Below are 27,590 nucleotides of genomic sequence, written 5' to 3'. Positions count from 1 at the left end.
AAATACTTTTTTTAAACAAACAACTAAAATTTTATACAAAAAGTGTGTATTTTGATATAGATGGCTACTCTAGGATTCACAGGGCAATGAGTTCAATCCCCAGTACTGCACAAAATAAAACCAATTCTAATGCAGACACTTAGGAAAATGGATTAAATTTTGTTTTTGAAAATTATAAAGGGAGTATAATATATAAAGATTTTGAGAAACAAAAAAAATATGTCAAGTTGCATGGCACCATAGAATAGATATTTTAGTTACTATGTCTGGAGACAGAGTGAAGAATAATACTGTGAAAAATAAGCTATTTGAAATCATACTTAATTAAAATGAGAGGAAATTGTACCACAGTTAATGAACTGCAAAAGATTTTAGTCTTTCACCTAAAATAAGAACACACAGAATATAGCTGAATCCAGATGATGGATTTCAGTCATTGAGGCAATTCTCCATGCTGATTAAAATAAACATATAACCTCCAATAAATTGCTTCCTGATACCCCTTTAAGCTGTTTTACTTGAAAGAGATGCTAAATGGAGAAAAATAAGAGCCATCTGAAGTATGTTCGGAGCCACCTGCAGCTTGACTCTTTAAGGCTGATGATTAGAGACATTTTAGTCAAGTGTCTGATGCAATGCATCACATTTGTGTCATCACCACTGATTGGAAATGGCTTCTTGAAGGTAATCCAGGAAGATGTGACAGTTATATGGAAAGGTACCACAAGGCAACTTTATCTGTACGTTTGACACTACATGAGAATATTAATACACTACTGCTAATGACATATTGCTAGTTTCACTCAAAGTTCACTTGGGTGTCTTCAAAAGGACCTATTTGACTTCCAGTCCCCACATGGAGACGCATACACTCAAAACCAAACAGAGAGACTTCTTGTAGTAGATGGTAATTGGTGCAGAGTACCACAGCTGGAAAATGGAAAGAATGTGAGAAACTTCATAGTGCTCATCTCTAATTGGGTTGTCTCTAATTCACTCCTCCCTGAAATACTCAATGGTCTATGCAGAAGAAGAGGTGAGAAGATTGTGAGAGGTGTAAGATTGTAAGAGGCAGTGGTGGCACATGACTTAAAATTTCCTTTTCAAGGACACAGCCATGCCATATGAATTCACACTGAGAGCATGCATGAGACCGATACAAGCTTAAGACAGATAAATGCCCAGAATGGGCAGAGGGAACATGGACACAAATCTCACTCTTAGACAAGAAAGAATTTGCAAATAATAGTTGCTACAACAGGGAAAATCAGTGTTCTTCAGTGAAGCGACACTGCATAAATCAACCATGGCCCAGTTCATGGTTCATGCTCTAGAGTAGTTGGCCAACTCAAATCAGAGTCTATGGTTGTGTGTGTATGTGTGTGTGTGTGTGTGTGTAATAGAGAGAAAAAGCCTGAAGTTGAGATGAGAGATGACCAAAATGTATTGTATACAATTCTCACCTAATAAATAAAATGGCTAAGAGAAATGGCAACCATTTAATTATTTTATGTTATATATATTTTATACTATCTTATTTATGATTGTTTAATCTTTTTACAAGTTCTCAGACTTAATCTTTAAAGCTTTATTTTCATTTTATATACATGAGTGTTTGCTACCATATATATATGTTTATCATGTTCATGCATGGTGTCTACAGAGGCCAGAAGAGGACCCTAGATCCTTTGGATGGATCTGCAATTCCAGATGGTTGTGAACATCCATGTGTATGGTGGGAAATGAAGCCAGGTCTTCTGCAAGAGCAGCAAGTACTCTTACCCACAGAGTCAGCTCTCTAATCCCATCAATTTTTAATAACAAGAAGCCTTCAATAATTTCTGTATATATTCACAACTGATACATTGTTCAGTGAGTCTCCTGCCAGACACTTAATCTTTTGTTTACTGAACTGCAATCCATCTCAGTCACTTGTCAGTATCTAAGTTAAATATTAATAATTTCTCATAAACTAATATATGTATATATTCACATAACTCATACGATTGCATTTGTCTACATCTTTGTATTTTTATCCACATAGTAAAGAGAAAAAAAGTTCTAGATTATGAGAAAGTCAAGTGTATAGTGCCTTCAAAAATCTGAATGCAGGTCAGTCAGAGTGGGGCATAATAAATGAGAGAGATGAGAGAATGGCAGTTGTCAGTGAAGATGAAGGTAGAAGCCTGAGTCTGGTATAAACTTAGATACTAGGCCATGGTAGAGATGGAAGGTGGTAAAGAATGTTTGTCACATGTCCAAGGCCCTGAATTACATACCCAGGTTTGTAAAGTGGGAAGGGAAAGGAAGGGATGGGAATGGGAATGGAAAGAAAGGGAAGGGAGAGGAAGAAGGAAAAGAGGGAAGGAGGAGAAAAAAGGAAGGAGTGGTAGAAAGGAGGAAGACATATAAGAGAATGAGAAGGTTCTCTTGGCTGTCCCATGGAAAAGCCAGAGTCAACAATGGGGAGAAATAAGACATAAATTCATACTATGTAAAAGATAATGACTTGCTTGGGATTTTCTAGTGAAATTCATCAGAGAAAATTAGCTTTAAATTGTATTTTTAATGTAAACCCACTTCAATTGTTGACAGATTGATTGTAGGAATAGCTAAAATGAGAAAAAAAACACCCCCCCACCCCGTGTTATGGTCCAGGAATTGCCTCACAAACACCAATCTCAGTCCAATAGGGACAGTTTATTGAGTATATGCCCCAGGACTCGTTGACAAGGGCCATGAACAGGAACTGACCTGTGACCCTGAGTTAAGGACCTACATGGCTTTTTAAGCCTGAGACCTACAAACATCTGTGCCAAGTTATTCCACTAATTGGAATTTAGAGGTAGGGAATTTCCTTATGAACATGTCTTTGTTGTACATTTTTCCTGCCTGCATTGTTTGGTGTATTCAACTGTGGCAGTGGCTTGCCTTGTCTAATATTCATGCCCTAACTTGTCTACCAGGATGGGACTTGTCTAACTATCTATTTCATAACTTGCCAACCTGGATGTCAGTTTACCCAATTACATGCCTCTTTCTGCCAAGTAGGATGTCAGTCTCCAGGGAGGTGTTGTGAACATAAACTTTACTGGAAGACTACTCAAATGGAAGTCGTATTTCAAATAGTTTCTTTTACTGGAGAAGGTGTCTATCTTATTTTGAGGTTCATCCTAGTGGCAACTTATACTAAAAGCTTATACACAGGTGTAGGAAGTGCTAGTGGGTGGTTGGTTCAGGTCCAAGCATATTATAGGTCACTATACAAAGCAGTATTCCTTACCTATATTATGATTGCTTTCCAAGGACACAAAATAGAGCAGAATATGTAAGCAACTTGTCTTTAGAAATTTTTTTAGTAACAATAGAAATATATGAGAAAGTTTCCTTATAATGGCAGGTAAGCCAGGTAATAGATACCTAGGTCTTAACATTTATCTATGCCTTAATATTTTTTCAAGGCCTTAACAGGTACATTTCACAAATAAAACAACATAACTGTATTATGTAGTGTTGTGTCTGCATGACACAAGCTAGGGTCATTAGAGAGATGGAGACTCAGTTGGAAAAATAAAAAGCGTCTCTATCATATTGAGCTTTAGGCAAGCTCAATATGGCAAGCATATATATATTTTTTTAAATCAGTGATTGATGTAGGAAGGCTTTCCCCATTGTGAATGATGCTATATCTGTGTTTGAGGACCTGGATTTTATAAGAAAGCACACTGGTAATGAGAACCAAGCAAGTAAATCGCACTCCTCCATGGCCTCTGCATTAGCTCCTGCTTGCAGTTTCCTGCCCTTCTTGAATTCCTGTTCTGATTCCTTTTGATGGTGAACTGTGATATGGAATCATAAGCTGATTAAATGTATCCTCCTCAACTTGCATTTTCGTCATGGTGTTTCATCTTAGCAATAGTAAACCTGACTAAGACAAATCCTATCAGATATTTCTCATTTTCACACACTAGATAAGACATGGAAAATTGGGGTTTAACTAAAGTGATTGAAACTTGACAGTGAGTTAGGTTTCATTGTAATGTTGGAACAGAACTTGCTTCTAGGAGTTAGAAGAGTTGCATTTGGGAATATAGAATAAACAACTGCAAGGTAATAGATGACTGTCAGGGGTGCCTACTGAGAGGGACACATTTCCCTTCCCTTCCCTTCCCTTCCCTTCCCTTCCCTTCCCTTCCCTTCCCTTCCCTTCCCTTCCCTTCCCTTCCCTTCCCTTCCCTTCCCTTCCCTTCCCTTCCCTTCCCTTCTCTTCTCTTCTCTTCTCTTCTCTTCTCTTCTCTTCTCTGCGAGGTGAAAGAATCCCCAGTATTCCATTTGCATTTTCTATATTCACCTAGGATATAAAATTGCTACTGGATGCTCTCTTCAAGGATGGAGAGAGTCACACTAAGAGACAACTGTTATTGTAAGCATCACAGGTCAATGTATTCAAGGCTTTTATTTTCCTTTTATTCTGTCTATGAGGAAAGAGCAAAAAAAATATATTCCTAATAATAAAGATAAAAAGTAATTGTATTAAAAGGCTGAACGGACAACATGATGAATGCCGTCTGTATATGAGAAAGATTGATTGAGTCACTGCACAGCCATTACACTTAAGCTCAAAATTCATCTGAGGAGAGGTTCAAACATGGCCAGGTAGTTCATGCATACTTTGCAATTAGTGTAAATACAACCAGCTTGGTTTTTATTTTTTTATTTTTATTTTTTTTATTTTTTATTTTTATTACCATCTTTGTGATGGTAGGTAAATGATGAATGGGTATATTAATAGATGTTAAATGAAACAATAACACCTAAGCTGCAAGGACAGACTTTTGAGAAAAGTTCACTATTAGAACCGTGAAACAAGTCTTTTACTGCATCCGTTTATAATTTAAGAAAATAAGCAGTTTATTGCAAAAGAAAAAAATCTGAGGTAAAACATCAATAAATTGTCAAGTAAAGGAAGTTTGTTAAATAGAAGTTAAAAATTAAAAACTACAGCAACAACACTGCAAAATAATATTACTCAAAAGCTTTAATAAATTAAACAATGTAAGGAATTAAGCTAAAGACTAATGAATGCATATTGAGAGCTGTTAAAAGTGGTGTAATAGAAGTTGAGTTAAATATCATAGACAGACTTTGAAACTAAATCCAAAATTAATTTTTAAGATAGAATACAATGTATGTAAAGTATAATTATGGGCCAACATGAAGTCCCAGCATAAGAGCTCAGGAAAAGGAGCCTAAAGACCTGAGTTTGTCAGAGATCTCACGTTGTGGATGATGAGAACTGTCTCTGTCAAGCTTTCCTCTAATCTCCACTCTAGCACAGATATGTCTGCACAAAAATAAACCCACAGTACTTGAATTAGTGATAATACAAAAATGAAAATAATATTCTGGGTCTCAGATTCCAGTTATAACTTTTTAATGTTCAACAGAAAAGTGTTCAAAGAAGAAAGGTGCATAACTATTTGACAACAATATCATAATTGTATAAGGTGTTATTACAATGTTGTTTAATCCATTGTAATTCATTATTAATTTGTATAATTCTTTAATTTTTTAAAAATTTGTGTTTTTTATTAATTTTTTATATGGTTCTTTTGCCTGAATATATGCCTATGCATGACATGAATGTCTGGTGCCCATGGAGGCCATGAAATGGTTGTCAGATCATACAGGACTAGAGGTACAGATTGTTGTGAGCTGCCATGCAGTTGCTGGGAATTGAGTGTGCATTCCAATGAAGGGCTGCTACTGCTTTTAGCCACCAAGTCATCTTCCACCAATCCTTAACACCTGAAAATTAATTCACAAGCAAAAGGTGCTGATGAAGCTATAGTTCATTAAAAGAACCAGACATGAAAACAAGAGAATACCAAGAAGATTCAAAAATAATTTGAAACAAAATGAACAAATTAACAAACTATTAGAGTAAATTACAGAATTACAGTTAGTTGTTTTTTTTTGTTTTGTTTTTTTGTTTTTTTTTCTCAGCAAACAGAGTCTGTCTAATATGTTGTTTGCTTTAAGAGGAATACCTAAGTGCATATGACCTTGAAAAAAAGAAAAGAAAGAAGGAATTCTGGCAGAAATATAATATGTAAATTTGATCAAAAAGGTGTACATTGCAATCAGTTATTTGAGAATTTACTGAGAAAATATAACAAGTGCTATAAGAAAAATTGTAAACTCTCCCCCCACCTCCCAAGCCTGAAGTGGGCTGAGCCAGACCTTGACTTTGTTGCCACTAAGGAGATCACCTAGGGTGGAGCCTGCCTCCCTATATCACTCTCTTGTTCAGCCACTGCTGCTGCTGCTACCTGCTGGGAGTTGGCCTAGCTGGTCTACATCTGATCCTACATGTGGTCATCTGCAGCTGGGCTCCAAGGATGATTTGGTAGGAATGGGCTTTCCCCTCTCCTTTATAAAGTGTGTCCGCCATTAAAACTTTGAGTCTTCATCAGAATACTGTCTTGGCTCCATTTCTCTCTCTACCTGCCTAGATTCCCTCTTTTCTTTCAGTTCCAAGATGCCTCCCAGGCTCGAACCCAGACATGAGAGCTGCAAGTTGGCCCCAACAAAAAAATCAAAAAAATTCATACACATATTTTACACTGAAAAATATATTCACATAAAGTTACTGGAGGTATAAACATTTATATAAGAAAAAACACAAAATATATAAATAAAAATATGTCCTAAAATTTCATTACGAAAAGTAAAAACGGGGGGGGGGGGTCAAGTGTAGATGACAGCTAAGAGCTCAGAAGTTAAGAGGACTTGCTTGCTCCTCCTGAGGATTTAGGTTCATTTCCCAGTATCCAAGTTTGGTGTCTCACAACTGCAGCTAACTCCAGTTTCTGAGGATCTGATATATCTGGTTTCCTTGGACACTGCACTCATGTGACACATAGAGTTGCACACACACACACACACACACAGACACGCACATCATTTTTAAAACTGAAGTTTTGAAATAATATATTTCCCAGATTTTATAAAATTGTGTGTGAAGTAAATATAGAGGCTATATAATACTCTTAATTTATAATATGCTTAATAAAGAAGTTTCATGTATTCTAAACAAATATCATAGTCATCACCTTTCCAAAACGAACAAATCACTTGTAAAATGTGGCCATATAAATGCTGCAAAAGTCAAATAAATTAATAAACACTGAACCTGAACATGATATGTTGTTATAAAACAAGTAGAACATTAATTATTTGGAAGTAAACAATGTGTGGCTCATTAACATGGATCAAGAGATTACTGAGAATTTACAGAGAACTATAAATGACAATGCTTCAGTAAACATTTCATAGAATCTTTGTGTTCATACACCTTGTGACCTCAAATCAGGGCTTGGGATGCATTTTCAATCGGTGGAGAGGAATAAACACTAAGAAAATTGACCTGTAATATTTATGAGAAACACTATCAAAAATAGACTAATCATGGGGGATAAATGGACATAAAGAACATCCAAATGTGTATTTATGGAGTAAGAAAATGTACCACTCTGTAGCCCAAAGGCATGAGCAAAGAAGTCACTTCTTTAACCGCTTGTCACCTATAGGTCTAATAGTTTTGAATATATTCTGAAGACAGGAGAAAATCACAAGGGAAAAGACAAATCATTCTTTAAAGCACTTGGCATGCAGGTCATTCACGTAGAGCCGTATAAGAAAAGAGCTCAGGTGAGTCGGAAGGCAGCCAGAGCAACTTATGAAAAACAGACATGGCTTTATTGTTTGTTTAGTTAGAGTAAGCAGGCTTAGGGTTGGCCAGTTTTCATAATTTCAGCAAGTACGTAGAAGAACCATCCCCAGATGTCTTGACTCCAGAGTATGACCCTTACTGATGGTGAGGAAATATGAGAGCTCTGATTTTTTTTTTTTTTTTTTACTTATGAAAAGCACACTCCTGGGAGGGTTATTTTCTATTGTTGGCAAACAGCTAGCCTGAGGAGGAATTGTCTCTCCAGGGTCGGAGAAGGCCCTAGATTATAGAGTGTTTTAGCTACAGAAAATGAACAGTAGTGATTAGTGCAGACGCAATCCTAGTAGGTGGCTTTAATTAGGAACACTTGCTGTTCTTTCCAAGTCTTTCCAGAAGCATGGCAGATGCTTTCACACACTGTTATATTCCTAGGTAAGAAAAACAACATATTAACCAAGCTGCAAGAGCTGTCGTCTGACATAGCTGAAGAGGTTCCTCTTCTGAGTTTCTTTCCCTTCACACGGGAGCCTTCCGTTAATGACTCACTTCTATACAACAATGTTTTGCAGCCTTTGTGTTACTAACACTTTGGACAGAAAAAATTGTTGCTGCAAGATGCTTTACAGCATTCTTAGCCTCAGCTCCAACATGCGGTTAATACACACATTCAGTCCTAGCAACACACCACCCCCAAAACAAAACCCTTAAAACCATCTTCAGTCCTGGCAATATTCCTGCATTCCCCCAAATGTTTCAGAATGTTACAAATATCCCTGAGTAAATGCAGAAACCTTTAACAGGGAAGCACTGCCACACATGCACTGGTATAAATTTATTTTCATGGATGCAGGCCTATTACAAAAAAAAAAAATGCATCTAGTCCTAGACTCTTGCCTAAGGATAATGGTTACAACCTGTTGTTAAAAAAAAATCCTTATTTGTCTGTACTTTAGCCTATGAACTATAAACACAATTGATTTGAAAAAAAAAAAGATTTATCAATGAACTTTGCCACATTGACCTTGCTACTGTTTGTACAGGTTAATTTTTGTCATTTTGATAAAAACTAGAGTCATCTAGGAAAAAAGATTACTAGTTGAGGACTTGCCTTCCATGTCTGTAGGACCTTTTCCTTCTTTTTTAAATTAATGATCAATGATTGATGTGAGAGGTCACAGTCTACTGTGGGAACTGATATATGACTGATGCACAGTCCTAGCATATGCAAAATTATAGGTTCCACACTGCATTTGAGGATATATCTTCACCAGTGGCTTCCTGGACTTCTTTTAGGAGACTTCAGAGCAGTTTAGGAAAGCAAGCAGAACAAGGCATGAAAAATAGCCAATAGAACACCATTGTGACCTCTCTGGATCTGTGTCTGCCTCCAGTTTCTTGCCTCAGGTTCTTGGCTTGGCTTCCAATGATGATAGACAGTAAGCTAAATTAGACCCTTTCTTTTCCAAGCTTCATTTCATTGAGCTGTTTATCACTACAACTGTAACATAACTGGAGTTAGTTGATAATTGACTGTGGAATTCCTGTGATGAATTCAACCAAACTGTTTTTTGAGTATTATGGAAGAATTTTGGAGCTTTGGGCTATAAAAAGACAATGACTATTTCGTATATATTGAACTGCTATGAAAGTTTGGAGCATAGGAATATATTGAGAGAAGTGCAGACAATGGAGGTCTGGCTTCTGACATCTCAGAAGGAAGGAAAACTCTCTCAGGGCTATTCATGTGCTATTATAGATTAAGTACCTGTAGATGGTTATCTGGTGCTGAAGAACCAAGTGTGATTAACAGGAGAACAATATCATTGCAGTGAAATATTCCAGAAAGTATTTTCTGCTGATCAACACTCAGCACTGTGGTCCAGATGGAGTCTCAAGTTGGCTGATGAACATGGTAATGTATAATGCATCAGAGAGTCTATCACATGATTTAGCAGGATGAAAGCTGAAGGACTGAAGTGTTCTTAATGAGAAACTGAGGACTGTCACAGGCCAGTAGTGATGTGGAACCTCAGTTTCAGTGAAGACCCCAGCATAATGGAGATGCCAGGACTGTTTGGTGAACACCAAAACTAGCAGTGAGTGTGGCACGCATCCAACCTGAGCCTGTGATGACAAGCTGTGATGTTTTGGATGAAAGAGCTGGAGGAGTGGAGCTGCCCTAACCTTTTAGAAACCAGAATATTGTCAATGAGTCCTGGGTATCAGATATTGAGTTACTACAAGTTTTGAAAGTGCACTGCTGGAATTTGAATTAAGTAAGACATGTTATTGTAAGAAAATAGTTTTCATATAGTATGTTTTGATAATGTTCCCCACAACTCCTCCCTAGCCCCCCACATTGTTTTAATACCCTGGTTCTTCCTTGGAAAAAAGAAGGTATATAACCTGTTTTGAAATTCACAGAATTTCATTGCTTAGAGACCTGGATTATTTGGAAGAAAGATTAAATTTTAAACCACTGGCTATTCTAAAGATTGTGGCACTTTAAAAAGTTATATTATGATGTATAGTATGATAATAATGTGAGCTCTTGGAAATAAAACCAAAAAGGATAGGTTATACTTTAATACTGGGGTGTGTGTGTGTGTGTGTGTGTGTGTGTGTGTGTGTGTGTGTGTGCAGCTGACAAGTGATGGATTATGCTGGTTACATTTGGCCAACTTGATAAAAACTGTAGTGTTCTGGGAAAAGGCAACCTCAACTGAAGAATTGCTTCTATTAGAGTCACCTCTGGGGATGTTTGTGTGGACATTTTCTCAATTAATGATTGATGTAGGACAGCAAGCCCAGTGGAGGTAGTGCCAGTGGTTCTGGCTGGAACCATGGACTCATTTCTTCCAGAACTTCTTTTAGTTATGGTGTTTCCCTCAGCAACAGAAAAAAAACAGAAAGACACATATGCAATCACATCGGTGCACACACGCATGCACACACACACACACACACACACACACACACAGGCTGAACATAGTTCATAAAATGAGGCAAAATATCCATGAAAAAATTAGTCATTAACCAAATTCATTTTCTTCAAATTTTTATTAGATATTTTCTTCATTTACATTTCAAATGCGATCCTGAAAGTTCCCTATACCCTCCACCCACCCTGCTCGCCTACCCACCCACTCCCACTTCTTGGCTCTGGCATTCCCCTGTACTGGGGCATATAAAGTTTGTATGACCAAGGGGCCTCTCTTCCCAATGATGGCCAATCAGGCCATCTTCTGCTACATATGCAGTTAGAGACATGAGCTCTGGGGATACTGGATAATTCATATTGTTGTTCCACCTATAGGATTACAGACCCCTTCAGCTCCTTGGGTACTTTCTCTAGCTGCTCCATTGGGGGCCCTGTGTTCCATCCAATAGATGACTGCGAGCATCCACTTCTGTATTTGCCAGGCACTGGCATAGCCTCACATAAGACAGCTATATCAGGGTCCTTTCAGCAAAATCTTCCTGGCATGTTCAATAATGTCTGGGTTTGGTGGCTGCTTATGGGATGGATACCCGGGTGGGGTAATCTCTGGATGGTCCATCCTTTCATCTTAGCTCCAAACTTTGTAACTCCTTCCTTGGGGTTTTTATTCCCTATTCTAAGGAGGAATGAAGTATCCACACGTTAGTCTTCCTTCTTGATTTTCTTGTGTTTTGCAAATTATATCTTGGGCATTCTAAGTTTCTGGGATAATATCCACTTATCAGTGAGTGCCTATCAAGTGACGTCTTTTGTGATTGGGTTACCTCACTCAGAATGATATCTTCCAGATACACCCATTTGCCCAAAAATTTTATAAATTCATTGTTTTTAATAGCTGAGTAGTACTCCATTGTGTAAATGTACCGCATTCTCTGTATCCATTCCTCTGTTGAGGGACTCCTATATCATATGGAACAAAAAATTTAATGCTTATGGAGGAAAGTGGAAATGTCTCACAAATCAGAAGAGGAGCTTGGAATAAAAGAACAAAAATAATACAAACAAAGAGAACTTTCTATAACAGGTACAGGAAAGGAGTCCACATAACATAGATCATTAACTATTTCTTTTTATCATTGGGAGAGAAAAGATTATAGAGGAATCTCACCAACAAAAGAGTAATTAGTAGCTGGTCAGTATGAGATTAGACAAGGGTAAGGGAATGCCCAGTATACTCACTGTCAAGATCAGCAGCAAAAACAAACTCGCCTTAGCTGCTTCTTCTTCTTCTTCTTCTTCTTCTTCTTCTTCTTCTTCTTCTTCTTCTTCTTCTTCTTCTTCTTCTTCTGCTGCTGCTCCTCCTCCTCCTCCTTATTTTTCTTCTTTTTGAATTCTGAGCAGTTTAATTTTAAGTCATTGCAGTGTTTAACTAACTGGACATACAAAGTGTAACAGTAAACATTGGGAGGCACATTCCTGTTCTGAAAGGAGATACATTATATACGCAGAATAATGAAGCAAATATTATGGTAAGCAAAGTAACTGTTGACACTTCAGACATGACATACTTACAAGAATATATGCTTTAAAATAGTTAAATAATTTCCATTAGTTTAAAAAAAATGAGATAAATATTAAGAGGTCCTGGTAATCACAAGAATATATTCCTATGCTTTTGAATAAATGTAAATATAAAGTCCCAAAATAGAGCTAATATTTTACCACTATGAAATATATCAAATTTCCAATACCAAAATTTGATAAAAATAAATGTGCATTGTGGAGGATGTACCAAAGAAAACAGCGCCAGGCTCATTAATATTGCCAAGAGTCAGTACAAGGATCCCTAGGTATGTTCATGGAAAAGAAACTTCTAAGAGAGCTTGGATACTGAATGCAGCAGCAGTAAGGTAATAACTGCCTAGCAATGTTGTTTTCCTATTGTTTTCTGATACAGCTGCACAAGAGAAAACTACATACACCTCTAACATATTAGCTAATGAATACAAAAGTTGAGTGGTACAATTAGTTCTGGGAAACTAAATAGCACATCTTAACCCTAGACCACTGTAGCAAATCTTTCACCCTCCGAACCTTGTCTTAGAACACAAAAAGGCAAAACTCCTAACACCCACAACTCCAAAACAAAAGCCTGAGACTGGAAATACCATAAAGCAGCACCCTTGGGAAAGCAAACACATAAAATGTAGCCACAAAACAGTGTTTGCTTTGCATGCTTGGGTGGTAAAAATGTGTGTGTGAGACTTTATTTTTCCTAGTGATTTGAAATTTGTTGCCTTAGTTTCTTATGTTTCAATGATGCATAGTTTTTGTGAAAATGTAGAAAATTTAACAGTAAAAATTTACATCGCTGTTTGAGGTTTTCAAAATGTTAGCAACTGCCTCCAGTGAAATTATACTAACTAGCACGCATACTTGGTTTAAAACATATTCCTTACTAGAGCCCAGGATCTATTTTCTTTTCAAACAACAGTACTGTATTATTTTCCTATGTCAATGCTTTACTGATTAAATGTTGCCGTAAAATGAGAGTTTATAAATTCAATTTCTCTGTATTGGGATCTCATTTCATACTCTTCTGAGTCATAAAATAGCTCAATGCTATTTTTTTTTCTGATTTGGAAAATATCAGAATCACTGTCAAAATATCTCTTGCACTTAGAACTTCATTGTAAAAGAAATGAAAGAATCCATTCTGAGAGAATGATTGCTTTCCTTGATCAGGAACAATGCCATTGAATTCCCCTATACCTCTGTTTATTTCTTACTAAATAAACTTTTCCTAAATAAATATGGTTTCTGATGAAGAGTTGTATTACTACATGCATGATTTTTAAGTACATTGTTTTTTATTTATATTTAGTCTCCATCTGTTGTTCTGTAAACCACGTATGCCATAGCTTGGAGTGGGGTATTAATTCTACTGCATTTCTAAGAAGAAAAAATACTCCTCACTTATTTTTTAATTCTAATTTCTCCAAATATTCTCTCATTTTGCTTTCTACTGCCATGAAGTTTCTATTTTTGTTTTTGAAAACTTTGAGCTATCTTTACATAGATTACTCTTCTATTCAATGGTGTAAACCTGGGACCTAGAAATATGTTATTAAGATGAACTTTTTAATAGATGTGATTAATATTAATGTGAACCAAATACTTCAGATCCTTTTATTTCTAGAAAAAACTTGTATCCAAAACTTGTATTCATGTTTTCATTCTTAAATAGTCTTCACATTAACATAACTCTTTCTGTTTTTCATTTAATGTATATGTGTGTTTTTCCCGCTTAAAGGTTTGCACTACAGAGAACAGAAAAAGGTGTTGAATCTGCTGGCACTGAAGTTACAGGTGCTAGTGTTACCTGTGGGTGCTGTAAACCCAACTCAGGTCCTCTAGAAGATCAACCAGTGCTCTTAACCACTGAGAAAACTCTACATCCCCAAGTTCTAACAATCTTAAATAACCAGTTCTAGTTAGTCTTCAACATAAATATTGCAAAAATATATTCAGAAAATTCTGTGTTCCTAAGAGTCTCTGAGCAGAATAAACTTTTCACTTCTAGTTACTATTTTCATTTAATTTTGTTATTATAAAACTTAGTGGATTCTGAGTTCTCCACTACTAGTCATTTACAGTACTTCATTTGTCACATAATTATTTTGTCTAAGAATCTTGGAATACTAAACTCAAAAATTTGTAAGCAAATGAGAGAAAAACATTTCTTCAAACAGTTTGCAGATAAGCTGGATTCTAGAAGCATGTCAGAATGCAAGATATAAATTAAATGCAGTTCTGTAAAAGAGGAATTTTGAAATCACAATTGGAATAATGTTATTAACATTTTGTTTTTATGCAAACAATAATGTTTTGTTGTTGTTGCCTTACTCAAGCTAGGTGCATTCCAACCTACAGGTGTGGTGCCTACAAAAGGATTTTGAACAATTCCATTAAGATAACACTGTCCTTCCAAGAAGAACTAGAAAACAGAAATGGCTGTATAGATCAGTTATTAACTCATTCCTAGGGAACTAGGTATTTAAATGTTCTTAGCTTGGCAATGCTTCACCAAAATAAAATGCTGTGATAAATTATTGAGGTCACCCCTGAATGCTAGAGAACAACATTCCTTCTGTCTATTGTCCTGTTTATAAATAACTTAATACTGTTCTTCATCAGGTTGGCCTGACACATAACAGTGGTATTTTTCTTCATAAGGAGGTCTGAATGAATACAATAAAATCATATGTATGTAGAAACATCTTACATATAAAAAGAGTCCCATTGACGATTTGTAAATATACAGATACTAGGACTAGAATAAAAGAATTCCAAACAATTACTAATTGTAGAGGCAATGGAGATGATTATACACTGAACATCAAATGTGTGTGTGTGTGCTTACTTCTACCATCTATTTTATCTTCAAAACATGAGTGATTTTACAAGCTATTTATTTGCTATGTGTTTTACAAAATAGCTACATTATCTAAACACACAAATATGAGCTCAACTAAATTCACTTATGATATAACATCAGGTCTATCCACTTTGAGTGGAATTGAACACAATGTCCAATACTCACATGCCAAACTGTCTGATGGCTCTCTGCTTAGGCTTACCAATTTTTCTTAAATATCTTTTTAGGCTCCAATAAACCTAACTAGATTTCCTTCGTGGAATTTTAAGAAGAATGCTCTAAAAATGTAAATTCTGAAATTACAAGGCCTCTTACAGCCTAGGATTATCTAGCTATAACTTCCTCATAATTCTCAGCTACTTCAAGTTTCCAAGGACAACAAGGATTCAGTGAGTGGGGAATACTCAGGACCACTATTGGAATGAGATGAAAAGCACACTGGTCACTGAAGTTAACCAATAGGGTGGTGCAACAGCAAACTGTTTCCAAAAATAGTTTTGTTTAAATTAATCATTCCATTTGTTTACATCTCAACTGATATCCCACTTCCTGGTTACCCCTCCACAAACCTCCTATGCCACTTCTGCCCTCTTCCTGCTGCTCTGATCATCTTTGCCTTATTGAGGGTGCTTCCCTACCCACCCACCCTCTTCTACCCTACTGCTATAGCATCCCCGTATGCTGGGGCATGAAACCTCCATAGGACCAAGGGCTTCCCCTCCCATTGGTGTCAGACAAGGCCATCCTCTGCTACATATGTATCTGGAGCCATGGATCCTTCCTTGAACACTCCTTATTTGGTGGTCTAGTCCTTGGGAGCATTGTGTGGTCCAGCCACTTGCCATTGTTCTTCCTGTGGGGTTTCAATCCCCCTCATTTCCTTCACTCCTTCTTCCAGCTCCCCCATTGGGGTCTCTGAGCTCAGTCTGATGGTTGGTTCCAAGCATTCACATCTTCATTGGTCAGTTGCTGGTAGAACCTCCCAAGAAGCATCCACACCAGGTTCTTGTCAGCAAGTGACTTTTGGCAACAGTGTCTGAGTTGGGTGTCTGCAGATAGGATGGATCCCCAGGTAGGGGAATCCCTGGATGGCCTGTCCTTCAGTCTCTGTTCCATTTTTTTTTGTCCCTGTCTTTCCTTTGGACAGGAACATTTTCTGGGTTAGAAATTGTGAGATGGGTAGGTGGCCCCATTCCTTCATTAGTGGTCTTGCCTATTTACTGGAGGTGGTCTCTACAGGTTGTATCTATCTTTTGCTGTGTATTTCAGCTAATGTCATTCCAGTTGGGTCCTGGGAGCTCTTCGCTTCCCTGGCATCTGGAGCCTTCCAGTGGCTATCCCTAGTTCCTCATCCCCACTGCTCCATATTTTTATTCAATTTCCTGACCCTCTCTACCTCTCTCCCATCCCCTGCAGTACAACCCAGATTTCCCTCAACAGAAGAATGGATACAGAAAATGTCATACATTTACACAATTGGGTACTACTCAACTATTAGAAACAATGACCTCATGAAATTCGTAGGCAAATGGATTAAACTAGAAAATGTCATTATTGATAATGAGACAACCCTGAAACAAAGGACACACGTGGTATGTACTCACTGATAATTGGATAGTAGCCCAAAAGCTCAGAATACCCACAATACAACCCACAGACCATATGGAGCTTAGGATGAAGGAAGACCAGGGTATGGGTGCTATAGTCCTGCATTGAGGGGGAAACAGGATGATCATGGGAAGTGGAAGGATGGGATACATGGGAGGGAAAGAGGAGGGGGACAAAAATAGTTTTTATAACAATAGAGACAAATGACATGCTGAAATTATTGAGAAATTTACAAAGACAATGAGCATGTGTTTTTCTGTATACACATTTCATTAGAGAAATTACCTCTTATTTACTTTTTCACTCATGTAGACTAGTCTATCATTTATAGTAAATGGTATAATTTTGCTATTAAAAATAAATGGGTTGATCGTGTATCCTGGGTATCTCAGAGACTTCTCCATGCAGAAGAGTGCACAGGCCACAGAAGCAACAGAGCTTCTTGGACAGGGTCTCTTTGGCCCTTCATCTTCAGCCAGGAGGAAGAGCTGAGCTCCAGACCTCTGTGCTCCTTCCCTGCAAGAGGAGAGCTTGCCTGTAGATAGTGCTCTGACCACTGGGACTCAAGAGAAAGTTGGATGCCCAGGAGTGCTAATAGAGATGCATTAATAACTCACTTAAAGAAACACAGGAGAACACTGCTAAGCAGGTAGAATTCCTTGAAGAGGAAGCATAAAAATCCCTCAAGGAATTACAGGAAAACACTGCTAAACAGGTAGAAGTCCTTAAAGAGGAAACACAAAAGTCACTTAAAGAATTACAGGAAAACACAATCAAACTGGTGATGGAATTGAACAAAACCATCCAAGATCTAAAAATGGAAATAGAAACAATGAAGAAAACCCAAAGGGAGACAAATCTGGAGATAGAAATCTTAGGAAACAAATCAGGAAACATAGATGCAAGCATCAGCAACAGAATACAAGAGATGGAAGAAAGAATCTCAGGTGCAGAAGATCCCATAGAAAACCTGGACACAACAATCAAAGAAAATGCAAAATTCAAAAAGATCCTAACTCAAAACATACAGGAAATCAAGGAAACAATGAGAAGACCAAAGCTAAGGATAATAGACATAGATGAGAAGAAAGATTTTCAACTTGAAGGGCCAGTAAATATCTTCAACAAAATTATAGAAGAAAACCCCCCTAAACTAAAGAAAGAGATGCCCATGGACATACAAGAAGCCTACAGAAATTCCTCCCAACACATGATTATCAGAAAAACAAACACACTAAATAAAGATAGAATATTAAAAGCAGTAAGGGAAAAAGGTCAAGCAACATATAAAGGCATACCTATTAGAATTACTCCAGACTTCTCACCAGAGAGTATGAAAGCCAGAAGATCCTGGACAGATGTTATACAGACCCTAAAGAAAAACAAATGCAGCCCAGGCTACTATACCCAGAAAAACTCTCAATGACTATAGATGGAGAAACCAAAGTATTCCATGACAAAACCAAATTTACACAATATCTTTCCACGAATCCAGCCCTTCAAAGGATAATAAAGGGACAACTCTAACACAAGAAATGAAATTACGCCCTAGAAAAAGCAAGAAAATAATCCTTCAACAAACCTTAAAGAAGATAGCCACAGAGCAGAACACCAACTCTAACAACAAAAATAACAGGAAGCAACAATTACTTTTCCTTAACATCTCTTAATAGCAATAGAATCAATTCCCAAATAAAAAGACAAAGACTAACAGACTGGCTACATAAACACGACCCAATATTTTGCTGCATACAGGAAACTCACCTCAGGGAAAAAGACAGACACTACCTCAGAGTAAAAGGCTGGAAAACAATTTTCCAAGCAAATGCTCTGAAGAAATAAGCTGGAGTAGCCATTCTAATATTGTATAAAATTGAATTCCCACCCAAAGTTATCAAAAAAGACAAGAACGGGCACTACATACTCACCAAAAATAAAATCTTTCACCATGAACTCTCAATTCTGAATATCTATTCTCCAAATGCAAGGACATCCACATTCATTAAAGAAAGTATACTAAAGCTGAAAGCACACAATACCTCACTGTCATCAATGGACAGAACCTGGATATAGAAACTAAACAGAGACACAGTGAAACTAACACAAGTTTTGAAACAAATGGATTTAAAAGATATCTACAGAACATTTTATCTTAAAACAAAAGGATATACCTTCTTCTCAGCAACTCATGGTACCTTCTCCAAAATTGACCATATAATTGGTCACAAAACAGATACAAAAATATTGAAATTATCCCATGCATCCTATTAGATCACCAGGGACTAAGGCTGATCTTCAATAAAAACATAAAAAAATAGAAAGCCAACATTCACATGGAAGCTGAAAAACACTCTACTCAATGATATCTTGGTCAATGAAGAAATAAAGAAATTAAAGACTTTTTAGAGTTTAATGAAAATGAAGCCACAGCATACCCAAACTTATGGAGCACAATGAAAGCAGTCCTAAGAGGAAAACACATAGCTCTGAGTGCCATCAAAGGAAACTAGAGATAGCATACACTAGCAGATTGACAGCACACCTAAAAGCTGTAGAAGAAAAGGAAGCAAATTCATCCAAGAGCAGTAGAAGGCAAGAAATAACCTAACGCATGACTGAAATCAACCAAGTGGGAACAAAAAAAACTATAAAAGAATCAACCGAACCAAGAGCTGGTTCTTTGGGAAAATCAACAAGATATATAAACCCTTAGCCAGACTCACTAGAGAGCACAGGGACAATATCATAATTAACAAAATCAGAAATGAAAAGGCAGACATAACTACAGAACCTGAGCAAATCCAAAATATCATCAGATCCTACTACAAAAGGCTATATTCAATAAAACTGGAAAACCTGGATGAAATGGACAATTTTCTTGAAAGATACTAGCTATCAAAGATAATCAGGATCAGATTAACAATCTAAACAGTCCCATATCCCCTAAAGAAATAGAAGCAATCATTAATAGTCTCCCAACCGAAAAAATGCCCAGGACCAGATGGGTTTAATGCTGAGTTCTATCAGACTTTCAAAGAAGCCCTAATTCCAAATCTCCTCAAATCATTCCACAAAATAGAAACAGAAGGTACTCTACCCAAATCATTCTATGAAGCCATAATTACTCTGATACCTAAGCCACATAAAGACCCAACAAAGAAAGAGAAATTAAGACCAATTTCCCTTGTGAATATCAATTCAAAAACACAAAATAAAATTCTTACTACCTGAATCCAAGAACACATCAAAAGGATCATCCATCATAATCAAGTAGGCTTCATCCCAGGGATGCAGAGACAGTTTAATGTATGGAAATCCATCTACATAATCCACTCTATAAACAAACTCAAAGACAAAAACCACATGGTCATCTCATTAGATGATGAGAAAGCATTCGACAAAATCCAACACTCATTCATGATAAAAGTCTTGGAAAGATCAAGGCCCATACCTAAACATAACAAAAATAATGACTGCAAACCAGTAGCCCACATCAAACTAAATGGAGAGACACTTGAAGCAATCCCATGAATATCAGGGACTAGACAAAGCTATCCACTCTCTCCTTACCTATTCAATGTAGTATTGAAGTTCTAGCTATAGCAATTAGAGAACAAAAGGAGGTCAATGGGATACAAATTGGAAAGGAAGAATTCAAAATATCACTATTATCAGATGATATGATAGTATATGTATATGACCCTAAAAATTCCACCAGAGAACTCCTAAACCTCATAAACAGCTTCAGCGCAGTAGCTGGATATAAATTTAACTCAAACAAATCAGTGGCCAATCTCTATACAAAGGATAAACAGGCTGAGAGAGAAATTAGGGGAAAAAATACCCTTCACAATAGTCACAAACAATATAAAATACCTTTGTGTGACTCTAACTAAGTAAGTGAAAGATCTGTATGATAATAACTTTAAGTCTCTATAGAAAGAAATCTAAGATCTCAGAAGATGGAAAGATCTGCCCTGTGCTTGGATTGGCAGGATTAATATAATAAAATTGGCTATCTTGTTGAAAGCAATCTACAGATTCAATGTAATCGCCATCAAAATTCCAACTTAATTCTTCAATTAGTTAGAAAGGGCAATTTGAAAATTCATCTGGAAAAACATAAAATCTAGGATTACAAAAACTATTCTCAACAATAAAAGAACCTCTGGGGTAATCACCATGCCTGACCTCAAGCTGTACTATAGAGCAATTATGATAAAAACTGCATGGTATTGGTACAATGACAGACAGGTAGATCAATGGAATAGAAATGAAGATCCAGAAATGAACCCCCACATCTATGGTTACTTGATCTTTAACAAGAGAGCTAAAACCATCCAGTGGAAAAAAAGCATTTTCAACAATTGGTGCTGGCTCAACTGGCAGTTATCATGTAGAAGAATGTGAATTGATCCATTGTTATCTCCTTGTACAAAGCTCAAGTCTAAGTGGATCAAGGAACTGCACATAAAACCAGAGATACTGAAACTTACAGACGAGAAAGTAGGGAAAAGCCTCGAAGATATGGGCACAGGGGAAAAATTCCTGAACAGAACACAATGGCTTTTGCTGTAAGACTGAGAATCAACAAATGGGACCTCATAAAAGTATAAAGTATCTGTATGATAAAAGAAATTGTCAATAAAACAAAAAAGCCACCAACAGATTGGGAAAGTTGCTTTACCAATCCTAAATCTGATAGGGGATTAATATCCAATATATACAAAAAGCTCAAAAAGCTGGACTACAGAGAAGCACATAACCCTATTTAAAAATGGGATACAGAGCTAAACAAAGCATTCTCAACTAAGGAAAACTGAATGGCTGAGAAGCACCTGAAAAAATGTTCAATATCCTTAATCATCAGGGAAATGCAAATCAAAACAACCCTGAGATTCCACCTCACACCAATCAGAATGGCTAAGATCAAAAATTCAGGTGACAGCAGATGCTGGCGAGGATGTGGAGAAAGAGGAACACTCCTCCATTGTTGGTGGGATTGCAAGCTTGTAAAACCACTCTGGAAATCAGTCTGGCAGTTCCTCAGAAAATTGGACATAGTAATTCAGGAAGATCCAACAATACCTCTCCTAGGCATATACCCAGAAGATGTTCCACCTGGTAATAAGGACACATGCTCCACTAAGTTCAGCCTTATTTATAATAGCCAGAAGCTGGAATGAACCCAGATGTCCCTCAACAGAGGTTTGGAGACACAAAATGTGGTACATTTACACAATGGAGTACTACTCAGCTATTAAAAACAACGAATTTATGAAATCCTTAGGCAAGTGGATGTATCTGGAGGATATCATCCTGAGTGAGGTAACCCAATCACAAAAGAACTCACTTGATATGCACTCACTGATAAGTGGATATTAGCCCAGAAACTTAAAATACCCAAGATACAATTCACAAAACACATGAAACTCAAGAAGGAGAAAGATCAAAGTGTGGATACTTCTTTCCTTCTTAGAATGGGGAATAAAATACCCACGGAAGGAGTTCAGGGACAAAGTTCAGAGCTGAGAAAGAAAAAAGAACCATCCAGAGACTACCCCACCTTGGGATCCATCCCATATATAACCACCAAACCCAGACACTATTGCATATGCCAGCAAGATTTTGCTGACAGGACACTGATATAGCTATCTCTTGTGAGACTATGCCAGTGCCTGGCAAATACAAGTGGATGCTCACAGTCATCTATTGAATGGAGCACAGGGTCCCCCAATGAAGGAGCTAGAGAAAGTACCCAAGGAGCTAAAGGGGTCTGCAACCCTATAGATGGAACAACATTATGAACTAACTGGTACTCCCCCCCACCCCCCAGAGCTTGTGTCTCTAGTTGCAAATGTAGCAGTGGTTGACCTAGTTGGCCATCAATGGGAGGTTAGGCCCTTTGTCTTGGGAAGATTATATGCCCCAGTACAGGGGTATAATAGGGCCAGGAAGCAGGAGTAGGTTGGTTGGGGAGCAGGGTGGGGGAAGGGTATAAGGGACTTTCGGAGAGGAAACTAGGAAAGGGGGTAGCATTTTAATGTAAATGAAGAAAATATCTAATTAAAAAATAGTAAAACAATGGATTATCATTATATAAAGTTTTTAATCATAAAACACAATTTTAAATATTTTACATGCTTCTAAACATAATATTAATGTTACTATGTCAAAATTGTAGGACTCACAGTGCACTTGAGTTGGGAAATTTTGAAACTATCAAGGAGGAAGTTTTAATTTAATGATCAAAGAGTCTTATGTGCATTCAATGCATTATCCATATTACAACCAGAGAACTGTAGATTGATATCAAGTTTTGTAGTACATTTCCCAAAGTAATGCCAGCATTTACGTTAGTACTGAAAATATGAAGCTGTTTATGAACTACTTCTAGTGCGAAATTCCTTATTTTGGTTCTCTCTCTCTCTCTCTCTCTCTCTCTGTGTGTGTGTGTGTGTGTGTGTGTGTGTGTGTATAGATATTTCTGATAAGAGTGTTTCATTTTGGGAATCAAACTTATTCATTTAAGATTTTTTTATATACATGTGTAGGGCTATGTGAGTATATGCTGAATGTGTGTAGGTACCTTCGGAGATAAAAAAAAATCTGATCTTATAGGAGTCTATGAGCTGCATTATATGGGTACTTGGAACTAAACTCAGGCCCTTTGTAATTATGGTGTGAGCTCTTAATTGTTGAGTCCTCTCTCAAGGCCCTGGTTTTGAATTTTAAATTCAAATAGTTCAAACATAGAAATACATTATAGAGGGGAAAATTATTAGTGTGCATTTATCACATTTAGAGAAATAAGGATAACAAAATATAAAATATTGAAAGAATTAAACAATAGACATTTAACATCTTTTGAGAAAACTGCAATTGTGTATTTTTGGTACCTTTTACAATACAGCTGTCAGAAAAACTGTAGGCTGCAAGTCATGGTGAAGACTTACTTGATTGTGGCTGAAGAGAAGCAGCCAGCCTGCCTCAGCACTTTCTCCCTGCTTGCAGAACTTCCCCTCCTGCCCCTGTTCTTTCTAGCTGCTAACACAGGGCTCCCCCTCCCATTCCTGGCCTTTCAGAGAGGACTTGATCTGGCACTGGAATATTGCTATCCCAGATTTCATGGAGGCACCCCTAGTAAACTCACCCCTACCCCCTGCCTGGGAGGAACAGATGCCAGCTTGAGAATAGACAAGGAACAACCTCCCTCCGCCTAGGCCAACCCTCCCTCCCCCATCCCTGTGTCACCTAGGCTGGCACTCTCACTGATAGATGGCTAAGCACTTCCCAGTGCAGCTGGTGCCTGTCCTTGGGAAGAGCTAAGACCAAGCATCCTTGAAGAAATAAGTGTCCCACATTTGGGCCCTGAGAGGAGAGTAATCAAGCTTTCACAGACAACTGTGACTCGTTGTAAAACCACACTAGTTCCTGATAACACCATAAAGTTACTTTTCAGGTCAGAAGAGTCCCCTCTCCCAGTTGTATGATTCTGCCTCCTGCCCGAACAAATGATATCTTGTTTGAAAGATGACTTCCCTTGTCACCTTCCCCTGTCATCCTAAAATCCAAAGAATCCCTGATTATGCTTGTATAAAAAAAAAAAAAAAAAAAAAAAAACGCAAACCCCCTGGACATTGGGTTGCATTCCTGTCCTGTGCAGTGTGAAGGTTTGTGACCCAGTCTGACTCAAATAAATAAAAGACTTTCTTCTTTCACTACATCACATCTGTAGTTCTAAGAATTCTCCTGGGGCCCATGTGATGACCTGGACACAACAGTAGCATCAATAGTTTAAAGAATTTATCATGCTATCTAGAAATTACATTGAACTGCTAGGAAACCGTATATATAAAGGTGCTCACTCTTGATTTCAAAAGAAAGAGAAAATAATTAGGTGTACTACAATAGTGTGAAATGTAATATCCTTGAAATTAAGAAGTCACCTACAAAACCACGGATTTTCTGGTAGGCCGGTTAGGACCATATCTCTTCTAGTCAGACATTAGCAGTTAGCACAGATATTTGTTACTTTCTGAAGCATCTACAGAGCAGGTTGGAGGTTTCCGAAAGAGAAATATTGGACATATCTCCCAAACAACTGTTTCTAGCAAATGAACTGTGAGTAAGATCTGATCTGTCAGTAAGCTTCTGAAGCTACACTTTGCATCCTAGAAGTTCCACGCTTGTCTTAAGATTCAACTTCATATGATGCTGCTGATAAATTTTCTTTCATTCCTCCTAACAGCAAGATCAATTTTTCTTGCCTTGATATTTATTCAGCATCTTCTAGCTTTCCAGGCCGTCTTTTCATCTTGCCTTTAGCAGAAAATCTGCTCTGACGGATTCTGTCACAGGGTATTTTCTCTGTACACATTCACTATTCAAGCTGTGTCTCTTTGTGCATATATCAATTACATGCTAGAACAAGTTGTGGTACAGTATGAAGAAAGAAATCTCTGGCTTACCTATGTTCTCAATTGTTTTTGCACAAGTATAAAAAGTATTTCATACCAGGGTACAGTTGTTACATTTTGTGATTCCTTTTTAACATTTGTAATGAGTTTAGACATTCTTTAACTAATGAAACATATAAATGTAATACTAGGATAGATGTCAATATTAAAGATAAATCTCAGGAAATCAATGCCTTTACTAAATGAGACTATCAATTAATATGAATCTATTTTAAGTTAAATGCTTGTTGCTCCAAAAAGAGCAGCAATAATCTGTTATTATTGCTATTCATGTGAAAGTTTTGATTTTAAAATAAGGAATTGGAATATTACTTATTTTCAACTTAATCCAATCCAGGAAAACATTCGACAACCATATAGTATAAATTATCACTCCACTCCTTCAAAATCACCAAATTTCTTTTTCTCTCTCTGACCCTATTCTCTAGAGAGATTACTACCCTTATATTTTGATAGCTATATTCTTATAATAATTTTAATAGGTAAAATCAATAAATAGAGCTGAAAAAATACCAACTCCCCCAAGTAATAACGCAAAATCAGTGGTGGTCATTTTCTCTCCCTTGGTGACACAGATATAGGCCAGATTAGACCAGATAAAATAGATAAAAGCAGCTTTCTTAGAAGGCAGTTTTTGGGTAGATCACTTATCTCATAGATGGAGGTCAGTGAAGTCACTCAATCAGGCTACACTAAGGGGATTTTATAGAGCCTAGTGGAGGAATGATGACATGCCAGCTAGGAGCCAGAATGATTCCAAAACATAGTGGAAAGAAAAAAAAAAAAAAACTAACCAAAAAACCTGAGCCTCTGGGCTGGTACACTTGAGTAGGCTGCCAGAAACAAAGAAATGAGAAGTGATGACATGTTGGCCTAGTTTTTTCTCTGTTGGTGGGTTTGGGGGAAGGAGGGCAGAAAGGTTTTCCCAATTTGTGCAGTGGATGAGCAGGAGTTTCAGCCTGACAAGTGAAGTAAAAATAGCTTAAGGAAATTGAGATATTATTTTGGGGTTAGTATGCACTTATTAGTGAGTACATAACATGTGTGCGTTCTTTTGTGTCTGGGTTACCTCACTCATATGATATTTTCTAGTCCCATCCATTTGCCTGTGGATTTCATGAAGTCATTGATTTTAATCACTTCATAGTACTCCATTGTGTAAATGGACCACATTTTCTGTATCCATTCTTCTGTTGACAGACATCTGGGTTCTTTCCAGCTTCTGGCTGTTATAAGTAAGGCTGCTGTGGACATAGTGGAGCATGTGTTTTTGTGATATAGTGGAGTGTCTTTTGGGTATATGCTCAGGAGGGGTATAGCTGAGTCTTTAGATAGAACTATTTCCAATATTCTCCGGAATCACCAGACTCATTTCCAAAGTGGTTGTACAAACTTGCAATTCTACCAGCAATGGAGGAGTGTTCCTCTTTCTCCACATCCTCTCCAACATCTTTTTTTTTTAATTTATTTATTATATGTAAGTACACTGTAGCTGTCTTCAGACACTCCAGAAGAGGGCGCCAGATCTCGTTACGGATGGTTGTGAGCCACCATGTGATTGCTGGGATTTGAACTCTGGACCTTCGGAAGAGTAGTCGGGTGCTCTTACCCACTGAGCCATCTCACCAGTCCCCCCTCTCCAACATCTGATGTCACCTGCATCTTACCCATTCTAACTGGTATGAGCTGGAATCTCCGGATCATTTTGATTTGTATTTCCCTGATGACTAAGGATGTTGAACATTTCTTTAAGTGTTTCACAGCCATTTGAAATTCCTTGGTTGAGCATTCTCTATTTAGCTCTGTACTCTACTTTTTAGTAGAGTTATTCAGTTCTCTGGAGTCCCAGAGAACCATTCTGAAGAACAAATTTAGTCCTAAGTAGCTGCAGTACTTGAGGGCTGAGGCTGGAGGATTGGGAGAGTTGGAGGACAGCCTGAGCAGCACAGAGTCAGGCCTTGTTAGGATTGAGATTACATCCTAACAAACATAAATGAAAGAATGCCTGAGAATGGCAGTGCTTAGAGAGGGTGAAGAAAATCTCGGTTCCTCTAACACTGTGTTCTCAGGATCAAGCATTTTACTCAATCCTGCCAGGTCCATGCAAATGGAGATCAGTCAAGAGCTCAGGAAATATCCCCTGTCTTCTTTCTGGAATGGCTATGAGTTTCCTCAGCCTTCACCTTTCTTTTAGGGAAGTGGAGGACCCAGAAAACTTCAGATGTGAGGACTTCACTTCCTCTGGTAATGGCTGCACAGTTGACTACCATGATCCCCTGTTTAATCATTTTAAGTTATGGATTATTTTCTGTCAAGTCAAAAGAGGACATTTTTAAGTCATGCTAAAAAATAATTTTGCAAATATTTGTAATTTTTCTTTTCAAAATC

The 27,590-nt window shown here is 37.4% G+C and overlaps 1 pseudogene; it reads left to right on the top strand.

Moving 5' to 3' along the window:
* The first annotated feature begins 534 nt into the window (after positions 1 to 534).
* LOC110292441 (small ribosomal subunit protein eS6 pseudogene) overlaps positions 535 to 27,590 on the top strand; it is a 62,614-nt pseudogene continuing 35,558 nt past the window's right edge.

The sequence above is a fragment of the Mus caroli genome, unplaced genomic scaffold (genome assembly GCF_978045245.1).
Source record: "Mus caroli unplaced genomic scaffold, Mus_caroli_1 scaffold_6, whole genome shotgun sequence".
NCBI lineage: Eukaryota > Metazoa > Chordata > Mammalia > Rodentia > Muridae > Mus > Mus caroli.
The sequence above is the reverse complement of the archived record's forward strand: the minus strand, read 5'-3'. Positions and strand labels throughout refer to the sequence as shown.